This window comes from Ctenopharyngodon idella, chromosome 1 (assembly GCF_019924925.1).
Source record: "Ctenopharyngodon idella isolate HZGC_01 chromosome 1, HZGC01, whole genome shotgun sequence".
Lineage (NCBI taxonomy): Eukaryota > Metazoa > Chordata > Actinopteri > Cypriniformes > Xenocyprididae > Ctenopharyngodon > Ctenopharyngodon idella.
Genome location: NC_067220.1, coordinates 20,877,935 through 20,892,331, shown reverse-complemented (window position 1 = coordinate 20,892,331; position 14,397 = coordinate 20,877,935). Strand labels below are relative to the sequence as shown.

The 14,397-nt window shown below is 42.8% G+C and overlaps 4 non-coding genes across 4 annotated transcripts; all 4 read left to right on the top strand.

Annotated features, from left to right (window-relative positions):
* The first annotated feature begins 9,716 nt into the window (after positions 1 to 9,716).
* On the top strand, positions 9,717 to 9,788 carry trnap-ugg (transfer RNA proline (anticodon UGG)). Its single transcript has one exon. It is a non-coding gene; the product is annotated as a tRNA-Pro (tRNA).
* A 540-nt stretch (positions 9,789 to 10,328) lies between these two features.
* trnar-ucg (transfer RNA arginine (anticodon UCG)) lies at positions 10,329 to 10,400 on the top strand. The gene has a single exon. It is a non-coding gene; the product is annotated as a tRNA-Arg (tRNA).
* Positions 10,401 to 12,095: 1,695 nt separating this feature from the next.
* trnap-ugg (transfer RNA proline (anticodon UGG)) lies at positions 12,096 to 12,167 on the top strand. Its single transcript has one exon. It is a non-coding gene; the product is annotated as a tRNA-Pro (tRNA).
* Positions 12,168 to 12,982: 815 nt separating this feature from the next.
* trnap-ugg (transfer RNA proline (anticodon UGG)) lies at positions 12,983 to 13,054 on the top strand. Its single transcript has one exon. It is a non-coding gene; the product is annotated as a tRNA-Pro (tRNA).
* The last annotated feature ends 1,343 nt before the right edge of the window (positions 13,055 to 14,397 follow it).

Genomic DNA, 14,397 nt, shown 5'->3' with positions numbered 1-14,397 from the left:
CTTTGATCTCGTAGGTGTCTGATCCACTATGAGAAGAGACTGTCTGACTTGCCTGCAGTTTTTTCCCCTCACTGTAGCTGCCTACTCGCCTACATTTCAGGCGAGGCAAGGCGCATCTCCGATTTGGTTCATACATAGTGCATAGTTGAGTACATAGTGCATAGTACATGTAAGCTGAAACTCTCTGAGTAGGTACTTAATTTCAATAAGTACTTACTTAGCGCTAAAAGAGTAGGTACTATATAAACAAGTGCTAAAAGAGTAGGTGCTATATAAACGAGTGCTAAAAGAGTAGGTACTATATAGCCTGAATGCGTTAAGTATGAATGCAATCTGGACCTCATCTGCCATGTTGACATTATCATGTGACTTATGGCGTAAAAACAAGTGCAACAACTTAAAGGCCCACTAGTGAATCGTGCAGCATTATTCAATGTGTTGACGTAATTTCAACTGAAACTGGAAAACAGGGCGGGACATATTGAACAGCTCATCCCCTTTTTTAAAATAGCCAATAGCGTTTCGTTTATATCACAGCTCGACCAGAGCCGCTGAGCTCGGTAAAACCTCAGTTTCCTTCTAATCTCAAATGTTTCTCCTCCTAATCTCCTCCATATCCCTTTAAAATATAGCATATGTGCAGAATTCGAATATTTTGTTTTCATGGCCAGAGGTGAGCCATGCCTTTGTGCCTGAGGTTGTTGTGTTCTGCGCTGTGCTTCACAATCTCGCTCTTCTCAGTGAGGACATCATTGAGCCAAAGGATGAGGAAGACCATGATGACGTGCCCCCCTGAAGCAAGAGTGGGAGAACATGTGCGGGACAAGCTGGCTGCCGCTGTGTCTGCTCCAAACATTCATGTGCCTGGTCTCCATCACCATAACTACCTGTAAAACATTTAAACAGGTTAACACATTTTACAGTTCATGTTGTCAGCATTCCGTTTCTTGCCAAATTTAATTTAATATGTTTACAATGACATGCTCATTTTTGTTATATCTTTATTACTTTTGTGGTATAGTATGCTAAACCACTGAACTGGTAAGCAGAAGGTTGCTGGTTCGATCTCTGCAGCCGGCACCTCCAGTGTCTCTTTGAGTAAGGCACTTTAGTCCAGGTTTCTCCAGGGGGACTGTCCCTGTAATAAGTGCACTGTAAGTCACTTTGGATAAAAGCATCTGCCAAATGTAAATGTGATTTTTCTAAATCCCTTTCTGAAAGTGCCTCGGGCACAAACACTCAATAAACTGCTAATTTCTTAAAGTTTATTTCTTCGAGGTACTACTATAATATAGATGCATACATACATTTCAAGGCTTAAAGGACTAGTTCACCAAAATATATAAATTCAGTCATTATTTGCTCGCCTTCACATTATTCGATCCCTCTGTGTGTGTGTTTTTTTTTTTCTGAACACAAAAGGTGATTTTGTCAAGTTTGACCAGATGGTTTCTGTTCATACAATATCAGTCAATGAAGTGAGCTGACTGAGGTAATAAGGGAGGTGGAGTGATGGAGGGTCTCATCCATGGCTCTATACCATTTCCAAGATGCTGCTGTGGGATTCCCACCCTCAGTGCTCACATTAGTCTGTGGACATTTCAGATCCTACAAAAATGCACAAACATAATACAAAAGTATTTTTTCTTCCCATAAATGCCACTGTCACCTTGCCTTGCAGGCCCTGCTCCACCACAAAAGCTCTGCAGCAAATGCACAGGAAATCAGGAATTCAAGAATCAAGTGCTGTAATAACTCTGTTTGAAATTACAATAATTAAAATAAACTGCAACTTATGATTTAAATAGATTTCTTATTCATTTCTGTGGTATACTCACTCAAAGCCTTTGATGGCAGCATTCTTTTATCAGTCGCTCTCCACTGGATAAGCAGATGTGTGTTCTCATCTGTCCCTGTAACATCCAAATATGATTCAAGTTACCTCTGTGATTTATGTGCTCAATACTACAGTCACACATATTATTTCTCTGTTCTTCCTAAATGCAAAGAATGTCCTGTAAAGATTTTGATTCTGCTTATTGTTGTGTACAATGAATTCATGTATTCATTTAAATGTCAAAATTACATTTTTTGCATTAGTGAATGTAAAGCCTGGTGGAGCCTTGTTTTTTCAGTATTCCCCTATAGTGCAAATTGTCCCTATTTGTGTCTTCAAGCATATTTTGGAAAATGTTAATGAATCGTACAAAAAAAAAAAAAAAATAAAAAAAAATAAAAAAAAAATAGAATTGTGACAGCATTTCAGATTTCACGAAAAAAAAGCCTAATATTCGTTAACAGACTTAACTACTCAATTGATAAAAGAGCATTAATTTGTTGTTTTGTTGTAACATAACACGAGGGCTAAACATGGGGAGACTGGGGATGGTTATAACATTTTTGACATTTCTGTCCGAATCTTAGAGTTCTTTAGTACGGAGCCCCGCACATGACTGAATCATGTGCACGCTTTAGTAAGTCGTTCCCTCGATTTATAAATCGTGTGTATGATTTACTAATTCGTTCCCTCGATTTGCTAAATTGTGTTGTCGTTTTGTAATATGATAATATTTTGAAGTTGTGCATTGATTCTGTTTTCCAAGCTTACATACAGTGATGAATGAACTTAAACCATCAGCTTTGTACACCGCAAAAACTGCACCATATTTCTCACCTACTCTTTTATGAATACTAAGGTTTCGGACATACTCTTTCAGACATACTCTTTTCATGTACTGTTTTCACCTTCTATATAGTAGGCAGGTAGGCATATTCGGACGCAACTTAAGTGTTTATGAATACTGAGGTTTCAGACATACTCTTTTCACGTACTGTTTTCACCTTCTATATAGCAGGCAGGTAGGCATATTCGGACGCAACTTAAGTGTACGCATGCCCGAATCTCGCGTGAATTAGTACATGACCTAGGAAATTCTCGCCTACCCTTTTATGCATACTGAGGATTCGGACATACTTATTTGTTTGCCTACTGATTTGTGCCTACTATAGGCTATAGTAGGGTAGTATGCGGTTTCGGATGCACTCATAGTATATAATTGCATAGTGTGTCATCTGGGACACAGCGGGTGCTTCTCAAATGGAAGGTGCATCCTACTGAGGCTGTGTCCTTCCAAGTCCAGTCCCTCGGAGGCTTGTATATTAGAATCCTCCTCAGCATTAAATGCTAGAATGAGACGGTCTAGTAAGTGTGCATGGCTACGTCGTAAATGTTTCCGTCCCTGCGGTCACATCACAAAAATACTATTTAAACTTAATTTTGGTAAAAAACTTTGTATTACCAATCTTTGGATTAACTGGTTTTCTAATAATGCAATACAGTGAATGACAGCCATCTGTGGTCTCCCAGTGGCTTACGTTATTGACAATTTAGTGTTAAGTGATTAATTTACAGCAAAACAAAAGATAACATCTATACTTTCATGCCCAAAAACATTATTTTTGTCTTACATTCCATAATAAACTCAGACGAGCTCAGTACCGACTCATTTTCCATTAGTTTATTTTCGTGAATTTAAATATGTGCAAAGGATTGTGGGTGATTTAAGGCCAAGAAGGATACATCATGCGTCCTTCAAAACAGGCTGAAAGAAGAATGCGAAACGAAGGCTGCCTTCCAAGGATCCTTCCGATTGAGATGGCCTTGTGTGACATGACGTGGCAGCCGAGATATGCAGCCTTCCATTTGAGGCCCTGTCTCAAATGGCACCCTAAACCCTTGCGGTCTTCCTACGAGTCCGCACTTTCGTGACGTAATGCTGCTTTGACTGTCGGGAAGAAGTCTGCTGCGAGCACTTTCGGTCTTGTGGACTTACAATGGCTGCCGCGTGTGCGTGTCCGTTAAAGGATTAGTTCACTTTCAAATAAAAATTTCCTGATATTTTCACGAAATCCCTGACTCGATTGCTCCTGTCTGCCTCGCTGCTCAGATTGGTTTGCGTTTGTAACTCCGTATAGCTTTGTTTTGAATCTCTTTTATTCATTGTCGCTTATTTTTATTTTATTTATTTTTTTATTACCTTATATGTAATATTGCCTACCACACTAATCTGACGTCGCTAGCTTGTAATCTTTGAATCTAAATCGCTGTTACAACGCATTTGCATTTGCAGCGCTAGCTTGTTAACTTGTTAACAGTCTCTCGCGCGCTCCTTTTTCAACGCGTTCTTCAAACAGCTGTGGTAAGTCGGATCAGTCTACAAACACGGTGAGTCATGTCATCCTCTCCCAGCATTGTTACCTGTTCCATTTGCCACATGTTTACCATAGCTCTCTCTGTCAGCGACGAGGGATTTACATGTCATAAATGTAGGGAAATAGTCAGGCTGACAGAGAGAATCTCAGAATTAGAGACACGCATCCAAACTTTAATCGAGGATAGTAAGAATGCAAGGGCTTCAGATACTGTTTGGGATGCGACTAGCTTAGTGAACTCTGTACATTGTTCGGTTCCGGCTGTAGAACCCGCGCAGCAGGGCACTTGGGTAACGGTGAGGCGGCCTAGCCGCGGAAAACACCACTCTTCCGTTCCAATAAGAACATCAAACAGGTTCTCCCCACTCAGTGATACACCCACTGAGAATCCTGTTGAAAGTGCCCTAGTTATTGGCGATTCTATTACACGGAACGTGAAAATAGACACCAGCCACCATAGTCACATGTTTGCCGGGAGCCAGAGCACCTGACATCAAAGCAAATTTAAAAGTGCTGGCTAATGCTAATCGTAAATACTCTAAGATTATTATTCACATCGGCACTAATGATGTTCGACTTCGCCAGTCAGAGATCACTAAAATTAACATTAAAGAGGTGTGTGAACTCGCAAGTACAATGTCAGGAGAAGTAATTTGCTCTGGCCCCCTTCCTGTTCGTCGGAGTGATGAGATAGTTAGCAGATTATCATCACTCAATGGCTGGCTGTCTAAGTGGTGTCCGCAAAATAATATAGGTTTCATAGACAATTGGAAAAGTTTTTGGGGCAGACCTGACCTGTTGAAAAGAGATGGTATTCATCCCTCCCGGGATGGTGCTGCTCTTCTCTCTAGTAATATGGCACATAGTCTTAGAACTGAAACATGACAAACTGGGGCCCAAGTCAGGAAGCAGACAGACTGGCTAAACCGACCGTCTGCTAGCTGCCTCACGTTACAGAAGTCAGAAAATTCAGATAACTCCCAACACATAGAAACTCTTACACCTAGATATTTTCAAATAGAGACTGTGTCTGTACCCCGAGTTAGTAAAAACAAAAAACTTCCAAACTCATTTAATGGTAAAAATTTAATTGATGTTCAACAAATAAAAAAATAGAGATAATAATGCTAAACAAATGATAAAACTCGGGTTGTTAAATATTAGATCCCTTTCTTCAAAATCACTTATTGTTAATGATATTATCAAAGATAATAATCTAGATGTGCTGTGTTTGACAGAAACTTGGCTAAAACCGGACGATTACATTACTTTAAATGAGTCTAGTCCTCAAGGTTATGATTATCGACACAATGCCCGTCAGATAGGCAAAGGGGGAGGTGTTGCTGTAATCTATAGTAATATTTACAGTATTAGTCAAAAGTCTTTCAAATATAATTCCTTCGAAGTAATGGTACTTTACATAACATTATGTAGGTTGACATTTGTGCTGGCTACTGTATACAGGCCACCAGGACACCATACAGACTTTATCAAAGAATTTGCTGATTTTCTGTCGGAGTTAGTATTGGCTGCAGATAAAGTCCTTGTTGTTGGTGATTTTAATATCCATGTAGATAATAAGAAAGACACATTAGGATTGGCATTTGCAGATATTCTAAACTCTATTGGTGTTAGACAACATGTGTCAGGACCCACTTATTGTCGTAATCATACTTTAGATCTAATATTGTCACATGGAATCGATATTGATGCTGTTGAAATTCTGCAGCAGAGTGACGACATCTCAGATCATTATCTAGTCTCGTGTATACTACATTTAGTCAAGGCGGCTAAACTGCCTCCATGCCATAAATATGGTAGAACCATCACTTCTACCACTAAAGATCGCTTTATAAATAATCTTCCTGATCAGTTTCATCGCCTTAGCATACCAGAAAGCTTAGAAGACCTCGATGTTGTAACAGAAACTATTGCCTCTGTCTTTTCCAGCACATTAGACTCAGTTGCTCCTTTGCGCTTAAAAAAGATTAAGGAAATTAATCCAATGCCATGGTACAATGAGCACACTCGGGCCCTAAAGTTAGCAGCCAGAAAAATGTAGCGCAGCTGGAAGAAAACAAAACTAGAAGTATTTCGCATTTTGTGGAGAGAGAGAATGATTGAGTACAGAAAGGCCTTAAAATCTGCTAGATCTGCTTATTTTTCAAAACTTTTAGAAGAAAATAAACACAACCCTAGGTATTTATTTGATACAGTGGCTAAATTAACAAGAAATAAAGCTTCAACTTCTGATGTTTCCAAAGAGCACAGCAGTAATGACTTTATGAACTTCTTTACTTGCAAGATTGATAATATTAGAGAAAAAATTATAACCATGCAACCGTCTATTACAGTATCGCGTCAGATAGTGCATTGTAGTGTCTCTGAGGAAAAATTCAGTTCATTTACTGCTTTAGGAGAGGAAGAATTGTCTAAACTTGTTAAATCATCAAAATCAACAACATGTATGTTAGACCCTATACCGACTAAGCTATTGAAAGAAATGCTTCCAGAGGTTATAGATCCTCTTCTTAATATCGTCAATTCATCTTTATCACTAGGATACGTACCGAAAACTTTTACGCTGGCTATTATTAAACCTCTTATTAAAAAACCACAACTTGATCCTAGAGAATTAGTCAATTACAGGCCGATCTCAAATCTCACTTTTCTGTCAAAAATACTAGAAAAGGTAGTATCATCACAACTATGTTCCTTTTTAGAAAGAAATAGTATCTGTGAGGATTTCCAGTCAGGATTTAGAACGTACCATAGTACTGAGACTGCTCTCATTAGAGTTACTAATGATTTGCTCTTATCATCAGATCGTGGTTGTATCTCTCTATTAGTGTTACTGGATCTTAGTGCTGCATTTGACACTATTGATCACAATATTCTTTTAAATAGACTCGAAAATTATGTTGGCATTAGTGGAATTGCATTGTCATGGTTCAAATCATACTTATCTGACCGTTATCAGTCTGTAGTAGTAAACGAAGAGATGTCATATCGATCACAAGTTGAATATGGAGTACCGCAAGGCTCAGTACTAGGACCGTTGCTGTTCACTCTGTACATGCTACCCTTGGGAGATATCATTAGGAAGCATGGCGTTAGTTTTCACTGTTACGCTGATGATACTCAGCTCTATATTTCTTCGCGCCCTGACGAAACTTACCAATTCACAAAATTAACAGAATGCATAGCTGATATAAAAAAAAAATCGGATGACCAGTAATTTCCTACTACTAAATTCAGAAAAAACAGATTCTAATTTTTGGACCAAAAACTTCACGTAATAACCTAGAATACTGTCTAACACTTGATGGCTGCTCTGTTAAGTCTTCATCGTCTCTTAGGAACCTGGGTGTGCTCTTTGATACCAATCTTTCATTTGAAGGCCATGTTACTAGCATCTGTAAAACCGCATTCTTCCATCTTAAAAATATATCTAAACTACGACATATGCTCTCAATGAAAAATGCAGAACAGTTAGTTCATGCGTTCATGACCTCAAGGCTAGATTACTGTAACGCTCTACTGGGTGGTTGTTCTGCTCACCTGATAAATAAACTACAGCTCGTACAAAATGCAGCAGCTAGAGTTCTTACTAGAACTAGGAAGTATGACCATATTAGCCCAGTTCTGTCAACACTGCATTGGCTTCCTGTTAAACATCGTATAGATTTTAAAATCTTGCTAATTACTTACAAAGCACTAAATGGTTTAGCTACCCAGTACCTGAGCGAGCTCCTAATTCATTATAGTCCTTCATGTCTATTGCGATCTCAGAATTCAGGCCAGCTGATAATACCTAGAATATCAAAATCAACCGCAGGCGGTAGATCCTTCTCCTATTTGGCACCTAAACTCTGGAACAATCTTCCTAGCATTGTTCGGGAAGCAGACACACTCTCTCAGTTTAAATCTAGACTAAAAACGCATTTCTTTAACCTGGCATACACATAACACATTACCAATTTATATTTTCAAATCTGTTAAAGGATTATTAGGCTGCATAAATTAAGGTCAGCCGGAACCAGGAACACTTCCTATAACACCTGATGTACTCTTTACATCAGAAGAAGAATGGCATCTACGCTAATATTAGTCTTTCTGGTTATCCCGAGGTTCACCGTAGTCAACCGGATCCAGGTGAGACCAAGGACCTGCGTCTTGACACGACCACAACGCAGCCCTGAAGTATCAGCAGAGATTGAGTCAACTGGATCATCCACTCTGAGGGCCTCATCGACACGAAAGCCACGACACAGTTCCTCAACAGCCGTGATGAATACAATCCTCAATTGGATGGAACTGGAATAAATACTTTGAATGTTGCGATCCTGTTGCAAAGCACTGTTGGCCAGAGGAGAACTGGCCCCCCAACTAAGCCTGGTTTCTCCCAAGGTTTTTTTCTCCATTTAAACACCTATTTGCCACTTGTCTGCCACCTGATGTCACCTGATGGAGTTTGGGTTCCTTGCCGCTGTCGCCTTTGGCTTGCTTAGTTGGGGACACTTGACATTTGACTTGACATTTGATATTCAACAGTGCTTTGATCTGCCTGCATTGACACTATTCTTTTAAGAGCTGCTGTGCAGCCAAATAATGTACCAGTTATCAATGTAAAGCTGCTTTGACACAATCTACATTGTAAAAAGCGCTATATAAATAAAGGTGACTTGACTTGACTTGATAATTTACTCACCCCCATGTCATCCAAGATGTCCATGTCCTTCTTTCTTCAGTCAAAAAGAAATTAAGGTTTTTAATAAAAACATACCAGGATTATTCTCCTGTCAGGGAATGAACACAGACAGAGGATCCAAGTGCAAGAATAACAATATTTATTGACAGGAAAATGCTGTACAATAACTTCACTCCAAGGGTCAGTCGAGGCAGAGGCTGTGGCATGCAGAGTGGCGAGGCACTGGGTGGCGCAGGGCTACAGTGGGTATCAGAGAACAAGGATAATCCAACCCAGAAAACAGGGCACACAACGAAAGTCCAGAATCCAAAAACCAGGAAGAAACACACAGAGAACACGACACCGAGAACAGCCTGCAACGAACTGACAAAGACCACATAAAGACATGCACAATATATAACAACCACTAACAAGACACGGCTGGCAACAGATCGCAATCAGACCATAAAGGGTGACGCCCACACAATCATTCACTCACACCCAAACACACACAGACACACACACACACAACAACACACGAGGGTGAGTAAGTGAATCCATGAACCGTGACATCTCCTTATAGTGGACTTCAATGGACTCCAAATGGTTGGAGGTCAAAAATAGTTTTAGTGCAGCTTCAAAGGGCTTTAAACGATACCAGACGAGGAATAAGGGTCTTATCTAGCGAAACGATCTGTCATTTTCTTAAAAAAAAATACAGATGGCATGGCTCAAACAACTACACTTTAGTATCTGGACGCCAGGTCACGTCCTGTCATTGAGGTGAGCATCACTGAAGGCCACCCATCGACGAGGCTCGTTGGTCTAGGGGTATGATTCTCGCTTTGGCTGCAAGCGGTCCCGGGTTCAAATCCCGGACGAGCCCAGCAGGTTCAGAGTGAGCGGCAGGGGGCAGCTGCTTGGCTCCTTCCTATGCCAAACTGTCCTGGTTTTGAAATCCTTACTGCTGCCTCTGTACATCTGTACTATGACTTAACTGAGATTCAGCCAGATGACAAGCGTCATTTCCTTGGACAGACCGTACTTAGAGCAGCTGCCTGCCAACAAACGCTTTCTATTAGAACTAGTGCCTGCGCCTTTCTGTTAGCGGTCAGCATTCTGTGACTGTACAAGTGTACACATGTAACCTGAGCGCCCAGCGTCCCGGGTTGAAATCCCGAACGAGCCCTCTCGCCTTTAGTATGAGTTCAGGGGTTTCCTGGCACTTTTTCCGATTGCTGCTTTTCTTTATCAACTACTTCATATCAGGCCATTTACTGCAACCCACGTAGTACTTGACATCAAGTTCTCTACATCAAATTGAACTTTCTGCAGCTCTGTAGATGCCACTGTGGGATTCAAACCGGACTGGGCCTCTTGCACACAGTGCTTTGTGTAATTTCAGGCTGTAAAAGCACATGCACAAGGCTCGTTGGTCTAGGGGTATGATTCTCGCTTTCGGTGCGAGAGATCCTGGGTTCAAATCCCGGATGAGCCCAGCAGGTTCAGAGCGAGCGGCAGGGTGCAGCTGCTTGGCTCCTTCCTATGCCAAACTGTCCTGATTTTGAAATCCTTACTGCTGCCTCTGTTCATCTGTACTATGACTTAGCCGAGATTCAGCCAGATGACAAGCGTCATTTCCAATCCCCAGCTCCGGAGGCTGATGCCTTGTACATTAGGCCACTGGGCCTGGCAAGCTCGGCCTTTGATCTGTAGTATGGCTTCAAGGAGTTTCTGACACTCAAACATCTACACTTTAGTATCTTGACGCCAGGTCACGTCCTCTCATTGAGGTGAGCTTCACTGAAGGCTGCCCATTGACAAGGCTCTGTCATGGTTTTGAAATCCTTACTGCTGCTTCTGTACATCTGTACTATGACTTAACTGAGATTCAGCCTGATGACAAGCGTCATTTCCTTGGACAGACCGTACTTAGAGCAGCTGCCTGCCAACAAACGCTTTCTATTAGAAAGCGCCTTTCTGTTAGCGGTCAGCATTCTGTGACTGTACAAGTGTACACATGTAGCCTGAGCGCCCAGCGTACCGGGTTGAAATCCCGAAACGAGCCCTCTCGCCTTTAGTATGAGTTCAGGGGTTTCCTGGCACTTTTTCCGATTGCTGCTTTTCTTTATCAACTACTTCATATCAGGCCATTTACTGCAACCCACGTAGTACTTGACATCAAGTTCTCTACATCAAATTGAACTTTCTGCAGCTCTGTAGATGCCACTGTGGGATTCAAACCGGACTGGGCCTCTTGCACACAGTACTTTGTGTAATTTCAGGCTGTAAAAGCACATGTACAAGGCTCGTTGGTCTAGGGGTATGATTCTCGCTTTGGGTGCGAGAGGTCCCATGTTCAAATCCCGGACGAGCCCAGCAGGTTCAGAGCGAGCGGCAGGGGGCAGCTGCTTGGCTCCTTCCTATGCCAAACTGTCCTGGTTTTGAAATCCTTACTGCTGCCTCTGTTCATCTGTACTATGACTTAGCCGAGATTCAGCCAGATGACAAGCGTCATTTCCAATCCCCAGCTCCGGAGGCTGATGCCTTGTACATTAGGCCACTGGGCCTGGCAAGCTCGGCCTTTGATCTGTAGTATGGCTTCAAGGAGTTTCTGACACTCAAACATCTACACTTTAGTATCTTGACGCCAGGTCACGTCCTGTCATTGAGGTGAGCTTCACTGAAGGCTGCCCATCGACAAGGCTCTGTCATGGTTTTGAAATCCTTACTGCTGCCTCTGTACATCTGTACTATGACTTAACTGAGATTCAGCCTGATGACAAGCGTCATTTCCTTGGACAGACCGTACTTAGAGCAGCTGCCTGCCAACAAACGCTTTCTATCAGAACTAGTGCCTGCGCCTTTCTGTTAGCGGTCAGCATTCTGTGACTGTACAAGTGTACACATGTAGCCTGAGCGCCCAGCGTCCCGGGTTGAAATCCCGAACGAGCCCTCTCGCCTTTAGTATGAGTTCAGGGGTTTCCTGGCACTTTTTCCGATTGCTGCTTTTCTTTATCAACTACTTCATATCAGGCCATTTACTGCAACCCACGTAGTACTTGACAGCAAGTTCTCTACATCAAATTGAACTTTCTGCAGCTCTGTAGATGCCACTGTGGGATTCAAACCGGACTGGGCCTCTTGCACACAGTGCTTTGTGTAATTTCAGGCTGTAAAAGCACACGCACAAGGCTCGTTGGTCTAGGGGTATGATTCTCGCTTTGGGTGCGAGAGGTCCCGGGTTCAAATCCCGGACGAGCCCAGCAGGTTCAGAGCGAGCGGCAGGGGGCAGCTGCTTGGCTCCTTCCTATGCCAAACTGTCCTGGTTTTGAAATCCTTACTGCTGCCTCTGTTCATCTGTACTATGACTTAGCCGAGATTCAGCCAGATGACAAGCGTCATTTCCAATCCCCAGCTCCGGAGGCTGATGCCTTGTACATTAGGCCACTGGGCCTGGCAAGCTCGGCCTTTGATCTGTAGTATGGCTTCAAGGAGTTTCTGACACTCAAACATCTACACTTTAGTATCTTGACGCCAGGTCACGTCCTGTCATTGAGGTGAGCTTCACTGAAGGCTGCCCATTGACAAGGCTCTGTCATGGTTTTGAAATCCTTACTGCTGCCTCTGTACATCTGTACTATGACTTAACTGAGATTCAGCCTGATGACAAGCATCATTTCCTTGGACAGACCGTACTTAGAGCAGCTGCCTGCCAACAAACGCTTTCTATCAAAACTAGTGCCTGCGCCTTTCTGTTAGCGGTCAGCATTCTGTGACTGTACAAGTGTACACATGTAGCCTGAGCGCCCAGCGTCCCGGGTTGAAATCCCGAACGAGCCCTCTCGCCTTTAGTATGAGTTCAGGGGTTTCCTGGCACTTTTTCCGATTGCTGCTTTTCTTTATCAACTACTTCATATCAGGCCATTTACTGCAACCCACGTAGTACTTGACATCAAGTTCTCTACATCAAATTGAACTTTCTGCAGCTCTGTAGATGCCACTGTGGGATTCAAACCGGACTGGGCCTCTTGCACACAGTGCTTTGTGTAATTTCAGGCTGTAAAAGCACATGCACAAGGCTCGTTGGTCTAGGGGTATGATTCTCGCTTTGGGTGCGAGAGGTCCCGGGTTCAAATCCCGGACGAGCCCAGCAGGTTCAGAGCGAGCGGCAGGGGGCAGCTGCTTGGCTCCTTCCTATGCCAAACTGTCCTGGTTTTGAAATCCTTACTGCTGCCTCTGTTCATCTGTACTATGACTTAGCCGAGATTCAGCCAGATGACAAGCGTCATTTCCAATCCCCAGCTCCGGAGGCTGATGCCTTGTACATTAGGCCACTGGGCCGGGCAAGCTCGGCCTTTGATCTGTAGTATGGCTTCAAGGAGTTTCTGACACTCAAACATCTACACTTTAGTATCTTGACGCCAGGTCACGTCCTGTCATTGAGGTGAGCTTCACTGAAGGCTGCCCATTGACAAGGCTCTGTCATGGTTTTGAAATCCTTACTGCTGCCTCTGTTCATCTGTACTATGACTTAACTGAGATTCAGCCAGATGACAAGCGTCATTTCCTTGGACAGACCGTACTTAGAGCAGCTGCCTGCCAACAAACGCTTTCTATTAGAAAGCGCCTTTCTGTTAGCGGTCAGCATTCTGTGACTGTACAAGTGTACACATGTAGCTTGAGCGCCCAGCGTCCCGGGTTCTAATCCCGAACGAGCCCTCTCGCCTTTAGTATGAGTTCAGGGGTTTCCTGGCACTTTTTCCGATTGCTGCTTTTCTTTATCAACTACTTCATATCAGGCCATTTACTGCAACCCACGTAGTACTTGACATCAAGTTCTCTACATCAAATTGAACTTTCTGCAGCTCTGTAGATGCCGCTGTGGGATTCAAACCATTCTATATCGCTCTTCATTGAATCAACGTGGCCCTTTTGCAGAAACGCTAAACGCATATATACTTTTCGTTCTATGGAGTTTCTTTGAACAAATAATCATTGACTTTCTGCAGCATCAGCTTAGAGCTAGCTCATCAAGCACGCCCCAGGTGGGAGGCTGATGCCTCATGCTTTCATAGTCAAGCCTTCGACATGTTGTGGAATTCTCTTTTAAATCAATCTCTCATGGTTAAAGAGATATTATGGTTATACGAACAAAACAGACAAATCATTGATGCTTTCGGATGACTAGATTCATTTATAGTTCATGACTCTTTCCCACCTGTACGCAGAGACTTCATCGTAGTGCAAAAGTAAGAAGCGGTCTTTACCCATTAGGCCACTGGGCCTCTTGCACACAATGCTTTGTGTAATTTCAGCCTGTAACAGCACAGGCACAAGGCTCGTTGGTGTAGGGGTATGATTCTTGCTTTGGGTGGGAGAGGTCTGGGGTTCAAATCCCGGACGAGCCCAGCAAGTTCAGAGCGGGCGGCAGGGGGCAGCTGCTTGGCTCCTTCCTATGCCAAACTATCCTGGTTTTGAAATCCTTACTGCTG